Consider the following 8462-nt stretch of genomic DNA (forward strand, 5'->3'; position numbering starts at 1 on the left):
GGGGGGGGGGGGGAGAGGGCATGGCATATCCATCCAAGGTTATAGTTTTAGATTGAAATGTCAAAATAGTATTAAAATACACGAGTCCCTCTGGTGATATAGCACCACCTGCCTCCTCCTCTCCTAAGCTTTCAGATCTTCCCGGCAACTTTTGTGCCTAGCCAGAGACTGAGATGCACATATCTTGCAACCAACTTTTTCCTGTAACATTACTTCCCTGTGTCCTTTCCCATTGAATCTGTATGGTATACAATGGAGTAGTCCATCCTCAGGATTCGGACTGGTTTAGTGTCATCTGCTTAGACATTATAAAAGTGAAACATCTCTATACAAAGTTTCTCTTTTCTACCTCTTTCCTTCCTTTCTCCCTCTTTTCCTCCTTCCCTCCCTCCCTTCATCCCACCCATCCATTCAAGGAACTGCTGGGTGAGGGAATTTGTAGCAAGGGATTCTCTGGCTTGGCTGGGTGTGTACTTATTGGCCTCTTTTTCAGCCTCTGTGCTAGGGCTGCATCTTTATTTGTGTTATATCCAAAGACCCTTGGAGTTAACTTAAATGATCTTCCTCTAATTTCTAAGGACTTTCTTAAATGCTTTAGCAGATCATTAGATTTAAAAAAAAATCTTTTTTAGTTGTTGATGGACATTTATTTATTTATCTATATGCAGTGCTAAGAATTGAACCCAGGAACTCATACATGCTAAGCAAGTGCTCTACCTCTAAGCTACAACTGGAGCCCCTATTAGATATTTTAAATATATTTTTTAGTTTTCAAAGGACCTTTTTTTATAATTTTTTTCATATTTGTAGATGGACAGCATGCCTTTGTTTTATTTATGTGGTTTTTTTTTTTTTTAATGTGGTGCTAAACCCAGTGCCTCATAGTGCTAGGCAAGTGCTCTACCACTGAGCTACAGCCCCAGCCCGTTGAAGGACCTTTATTTTATTTATTTATCTGCAGTGCTGAAACTCAAACCCAGGGCCTCACATGTGCTAGGCAGGCGTTCTGAGCCCCAGCCCCAGCCCTAGATATTTTAACTACTATTTCTCACGTTTACCATGACATTTTCTTCCACTCTATTGCCTTTCTTTGTGCTGGTGTATGAGTGCCTGCAAAGTTAAAGTACATATTCTAGCTTCACAGTCCCTGTACTTTCATTACTTGTCTCTTGACTAGGGCAGTTGTTCCCAGACCCCCTGGAGAGCTGCAATCAGGTTTGCTTTGCTCCCCACTTCTCGCTAGACCCAGGCTGGGAAAGTCCACCTCACCATATGGACCACAGAGGGGCTTTGGTTCTTGTGAACTGGGCACCTACATGGTGCAGATAGGAAACTGAGCTTAGAAATATTAAATCCTAAGAACGCCTTAGATAGGACCAAATCGAAGAGCCTGAACTTTGTCCTGGCCAGACACCAGCATCTCAGTGGATGGGGTGAGCATGCACTTTTACCTTCTGCTGTGGTTTTAAAAATAGTTGTGTGTGTATGCATGTGAGTATTTAATTCCAATCAGTCTGGAACATTCTGTGGTGAGTGGTGAGTAAAGATCTGCTATACACTTGTCATTACTATCCGTTTCCCTTATGAATGTAGTGATAATTGTTTCTTTCATCATTTTATATTCACTTGACTCATGATATACTAAACTCAAACATCTGCCCTATCACATAGTTTTGACAATTGTCACATGTATTCTATAGTCTGTAAGCATTTCCCCTGGTTTTACTTTAAGAAAATTACCTGAACTGTTGTTTTTCCATATAGAAGTCATTATTACTTTATAAAATTAAGTTTAATTTTAATAAGTTATATTTTATTTTCATTTAAACTCTTATTCTAGATTTTTAATTTTATTGCATAATGGCCAGAGAATACAACATATACTATTTAAGGGATTTGAACTTTACTGAGATTTTTGTGCCTGCACATAAGCCCCTGAATTAGAGAGAAACCCAATTCCATTACAAGGGATTCTGTGGGTCATGTAGGTGGGAGGGGCTCCCAGGCGTGTGGCCTAAGAGTTCCTTTCTTTGGAGCTGAGGGTTGGGTTGGCCTGGCTGTGCCCTAAGGAGAGGCCCAGGGCAGTTATGGAGTGGGCAGTGCGGAAGCAGGTGCATGACCTTGGTGGGGTCTGGGCTGCAGAGTGACTGTGACCCTGCTATCTATGCTGTGCTCCCTATCTAGTCCCAGGCACTTTGCGAGCCTGGGCTGTGTACTCCTGGGGGAACTGAAAGGAGGGAATGATTAGCTAAGGAGACAGAGTCCCTTCCCTCAACTGCAGTGGGGATAACAGGAGCCTTACTTGGTCAAAGATATCCCTTTATGAAGGCTTCAGGTACATATTGACAGATTGCTCCCTGAAAAGTGGCAGAGACATGCCCTCCCCCCACCAGGAATGTGGGAAGTCTTTTCCTTGCACCCTCTCGGACACAGGGTCTTCAATCTCTTTCACCTCTGATAATCCAGTGGGTGGAGAGACACTCCCTGGGTTTTGTGGAAGTGATGGTAGTGATGTGTATGGTTTTCTTTTTCTTTCCCTCTTCTTCCCTTGGTGAACAGTAAGCTTGACTGTCTGCTCACAAAGTTACTGGCCTTTTGCAGACCTTGATCAACAACTGCTTTAAATATATCATTCATTTCCACCGGAGTATTCTTTTCTTTCCTGACTCATCTGTAAGGGTTATTCAGATATCAGGAACATTATTGCATTTGCTTCTCACACATCCAAATACTGTTCTCAGTTTCTGCTTTGATTTTCAAATATACATGAATGCCATATAGAAATGTCAATTTTCCAGATAGTCAAATCCATCATTTGTTGAATGGTTTTTAGCTTCTAGCTTTAGTGTCATTTTCAGAAAGACCTCCCCTTTCACCTCCCAAGATTCAATAAACCTTCACCTATTTTTTCTAGTACTTTTATTAAGTTTGGTATGTATTGGTTTGTGTACACATTTTTACTTCTAATCCATCTGGAATTTATTAAGATGTGAGGTAGGGATCCAGCTTTATTTTTTTTTAACATGGAAAAATTTAAAGCAGGTGTTTCCAATCACCTACCACAATCATTTTTCTAAAATCCAAATAAAAGTTGTAGATGAACACAATATCTTTATTTTATTTTAGATGATGTTATTTCCTGGTGAAAACTCCAGGGTAAATAACTTGCAAAACGCATTCTCAGACTTAACAATTAAATGTTATTAATTCTTTTATCTGGTTATTTAACTCAAGAAAGTTTTGTTCAGAAGGAATGATTTTTTTTTTTAATTACTGATTTTTAGCCATCTTTTTTTTTTTTGGCAGTACTTAGTGGTCTTAGCCTTCACAAGTCCTCACGAGCTCATGGTGGTAAACCCGTGTCCCTGGAGTGTGTTTAACGTTTTTCTCTCCCTAGCACAGTTGCTGTGGTTTGGAGTTAAGAGGGGTGAGAAGGCAGCTCACCAAAAGTGATACCAAGTCATTAAAATGCAGTTTAGTAAGAAGGTGCAGGGGCTGGGGTTGTGGCTCAGTGGTAGAGCGCTTGCCTAGCGTGTGTGAGGCCCTGGGTTCAATTCTCAGCACCACATATAAACAAATAAAATAAAGGTCCATTGACAACTAAAAAAAAAAAAAAAAAGGAAGAAGAAGAAGAAGGTGCAGAATTCAACTATTTCACTCTACTTGAGATCTTGAGATTACATCTGATCAATGTCTCCCTCCTGGACCAGAACTTATGGCATTAAGGTGCTAACCTCAGATATGCCAGGAACTGGGCTCTCCCTGAGCATATGAGGCTTAGATCCACACCAATTTCTTTCTTTCTTTTCTTTTTTTAAAAATATTTTTTTAGTTGTAGATGGACACAATATCTTTATTTATTTATTTATTTATTTATTTTTGTGTGGTGCTAAGGATCAAACCCAGTGCCTCATACATGCGAGGTAAGCGCTCCACCACTGAGCTACAGCCCCAGCCCCAAATTCGCACCAATTTCTGCCCCTGGAAACCGAGGCCAAGAAAAAGAGCTTTAATCAAGGTGATAAGTTGTTTTACATCTAAAATCACTTTCCAAAATGATGAATATGAGAGGACTTCAAGTGGCCAAGTGATAGAGGCCCTGTGTCAGGTTCTGCTTCTGTAGCAGGATACCAGAGACTGGGTCATTCATGAACAGCAGAAGTATGTTGGACTCATGGTTTTGAAGGCTGGGACTGATTGAGGAGGACCCTCTTGATGTGTCATACCCTGGTGAAAAGTGTCATATGACAAAACAGAAATTGAGATAGGGAGGAAGGAGGAGGAATGGGGAGATAGATTGAGCTTTAGATGGAACTCACAACCTCAAACTCTTTTACACTTGGCATTAGTCCATGACCTAAACACCAACTATTAGTCTCCACCTCCCAACACTGTTGCATCGGAAATTAAGTTAAAAAGAGAGCAATTGAGCCACAATCCCCTTTAAGGGGATGCCCCCAGTGACCTAAAACCTCCAGCAGGCCTTCACCTTTTAAAGGTTCCACAGCCTCCCAATAGCACCAAGGTATAGACCAAACCTTTAGATCTAAACTATAGCTCATGGTAAGGCAGGAAGCTGGAGTGAGGAGGGGTTCATTTTGCTTTTTTTTTTAATATTTTTTTTTTAGTTTTAGGTGGACACAATATCTTCATTTTCATTTTTATGTGGTGCTGAGGATCGAACCCAGTGCCTCACACATGGTAGGCAAGCGCTCTACCTCTGAGCCACAACCCCAGACCCCCATTTTGCTTTTTAGTAACAACCCTCTCTCAGAACTAACCAGGGTCCCACAAGGATTACCTTAATCCTTTCAGAGGGCAGCCCACCAGTGACCTAATGACCTCCCACTAGGCTGCCTCTTAACATCGACACCCTGGGTACGTAGCTTCCAAAGCTGGGAGTCTTGGGAAACAAGACACATCCAAACTACAGCATCCATTGTCAGATGCCTCAACCCAGACAGCAATGGGGGAAAAATTAGAAGAAACAATTCAATAAGCTGAGTATTTAAAAAACAATACCCATTTAGTGCCTACTTTGTACTGGGTGCTGTTTCAAGTGTTCAATAAGCTACTAGTTATTAACTTATTTATTTAATCTTAGTAGCAATTCCATCTCTATTAAAAAAATTTTTTGCAATGCTGGAGTTGGAACCTAGGACCTTGTTCTAGGCAAATTCTCTATCACTAACTACACCCCCAGCCCTTCATCTTCATTTTATAGATGAGGAAACTGAAGCATATTGGAGTGGAGTAACTTGCCCAAGGTCACAACTAAGCAAGGCAGAACCCGATTTCAAACCCAGGATGTTTGACTTCAGAGTTTGTACTCAAGAATAAAATTTTCTATGTCATGTACATTTGGGAGGTTGACAAAGGCGTATCACATGTCTGCTGGTTTGTTAAGCCACCTGTCAAACCACACCCTCTCATAAAACTGCATCAAGCAAGTCTCCCAGTATCATCCAAAACCTGCAGAAATTCACACTATACCTACCTGATGGCCCATGTGATGGTTTAGATATGTGGTGTCCCCAAAAAGCTCACCTGTGAGACAATGCAAGAAAGGTTAGAGGTGAAATGATTGGTTAGGAGAGCCTTAGCCTAATCGGCACTTTAGGTCACTCATAGGGATTAACTGGTGATAACTGCAGGCGGGTGTGGTGTGGCTGGAGGGGGTGGGTCGCTGGGGACGGGGTTTGGGGTTTGCATTTTGTCTGTGGTTCGGGAAGTTTTCTCTGAGCTGCTTTCCTCCACCATGCTCTTCTGCTTTCTTGTGCCTCACCTCCAGGACAAAGTCGGCCGTCCAAGGACCAAGACCTCAGAAACTGTGAGTCCCAAAATAAACTTTTCCACCTCTAGTTGTTCTTTTCGGATCTTTTGGTCACAGTGGCTAAACAGCCCAAATTAGATTTTCTCCCAAGATAGAAAAAGTGGTAATGAGTTTAGGGCAAGAGCAAGACAGCACCGGCAGACAGATGTGTCTCACCGGCTGTCATCTGTCTCGTTTCAGGTCCTGCTTTCCGGCTTGCAAGGGCTGCGTGCGGGACTGTAATGGGAAAACCTTAGATGTTGAGATGGAAGTGTGTTGAATTTACTGACCATCTGTCGGAAAGAGGTGGGAGGAAGAACTAGCTCCCTTGACGTATGCCTAGAAGAGTTTTAAGATGTCCTCGTAGGCAAAAAATTCCACAAAGAATTTGAACATAGCTTGTCCACCTCAGTTTTCTTAAAACAGTCACCTTCTTGGAGACCTGTGTTTTGGGGGAGGAGGAAAGGAGCTGGGATGATGCAGCTCCTTGGGATGGCAGGAAGCAGGAGCGCCCAGCATCAGAGAGTCAAGGGTGTTCACAGAGTGGTCCTGTCATCCCATAATCAACTTTAGACAATTTTCATCACCCCAGAACAGGACATCAGCCCTGCGAGACAGTTGTGCCGTGCAGCCTCAGTATTACCCAAGTATGCTTCAACATAGGGCTTTGCAAACATTGTTCATTAACAGTAACCTGGTTTTTGAAAGGCCTCCCAAAGGCAAGAAATCTCATTCATCAATGACTCTAACACAAGATCATAAAAGTATCTACATACTCTAAAATCAGTATTTTATGGCTTTAATATTTTAGTTTTATTTTTCCAGTACTTAGGATTGAACCCAGGGGTGCTCCACCACTGAGTTATATAGCCCCAAACCTTCTTATTTTTTAATTTTGAGACTGGGTTTCCCTAAGTTTCCCAGACTGCCCTCAAACTTGTGATCCTCCTACCTCAGCCTCCTGAGCTGCTGCAATTACAAGTGTGTGCCACTACACTGGGTATTTGTTTATTTATTTCTAATTGGTACATTACAGTTATACATACAAGTGGAATTCATTGTGATATAGTCACACATGCACACATCATAATTTGGTCAATTTCATTCCACAGTTCAAAGGAATATTTTTTAAAAAGAAAAATATAAAGATTTTTATATGAGGGGCTGGGGCTGGGGCTCAGCACTAGAGTGCTTGCCTACCACGAGCGAGCTGCTGGGTTCGATCCTCAGCACCACATAAAAATAAATAAATAAAATAAACATATTGTGTCCAACTACAACTAAAAGAAATATTTTAAAAAAGATTTGTATATGACAATAATAAGCCATCAGCAAATATTTCTAAAAATTCCATTAATTATAGCATTGTCAAAAATTTAATCCTAAATGCTAGGTGTGGTGGTACTCACCTGTAATCCCAGCACTTTGGGAGGCTGAGGCAGGAGAACTGCAAATTTCAGGCCAGCCTCAGCAACTTAGGAAGGCCTCAGGCAACTTAGTGAGACTCTGTCTCAAAATAAAAAATAAAAAGGGCTGGGGATGTGGATTAATTGTAAAGCGTCCTTGGGTTCAATCCTCAGCACGTGTGCATGCACGCACACATACATCCACACACAGACATAAAGGAAAACCTAGTTAAGTGGAAAACTGGACCATGTGCCTCCATAGGAAGAGTTACCCTTATAAAGGTGTTAATGCTCCCCAAAGTATGGGAAAAATTTAACATGATTCTGAACAAAACCTCAGTGACTCTGTGAAAGCTGAAACTTTTTCAGGAATGATAAATAAGTGATAAATACATGCAGATAATCAAGATTTTTAAAAAGAAAAATATTTTTAAAATTTTTTTTAGTCTTAGGTGGACATAATATCTTTATTTTATTTTTTATGTGGTGCTGAGAATTGAATGCAGTGCCTCACGCATGCTAGGCGAGTGTGCTACCACTTGAGCCACATTCCCAGCCCCCCAAAAAAGAAAAATCTTAAGATATATATGTCTTCTGAGATACAAAAATATATTATAAATGCCAATTTAGGATGTGTTACTGGTAAAGGAATAAGTAAGCAGGCTAAAAAAATAATAATAAAATAAAATAGGAGGTCCAGAGATAAATCAAGTTCATAGAGTCAGGTCTCAGTGATTTCCATCAGAGGAACAGATTCCAAACACTAATAGCAAAGATGCACACGGGAAGAAGCATGCTTTGTGCATAACAGTTAGGTCACTCTTGGGTGCCTCCTGCTGCTGCACTGTGTCCTCCCTGCTCACCAGCCAGTGTCACAGGTCTCAGCATCCAGCTTCCCCTTTAGAGACTCATAGTCCACAAGAAAACCCCTAGCCTCGGGGAGTCTCGCTGGAGAGGTCCTGGGTAACCAGGCCATGGACTTGGTAGCTGGGTTCTCACTAAACTGCCAGTTCTTGGCAGAGTTGCTTCCCAAGATTCACTAGTCCAGTGCATTGGACCTGGTCAAAGCCCATAGATCCTGTTTCTGGAGAGAAGAGAGGTGGTGTCTTCTTGACAGGGCTGCCCACATCCTGGGTACCAGGCAGTTTGGGGACAGCTTTATCACCTCACATAGGCTACTCCCTCATCAGAGGAGGATCCAAAGGCAGCATTGGTAGAGTCTTGCCTCTGGGCTTCTAGTCATT

Source organism: Marmota marmota, unplaced genomic scaffold, assembly GCF_001458135.2.
Source record: "Marmota marmota marmota unplaced genomic scaffold, marMar, whole genome shotgun sequence".
Lineage (NCBI taxonomy): Eukaryota > Metazoa > Chordata > Mammalia > Rodentia > Sciuridae > Marmota > Marmota marmota.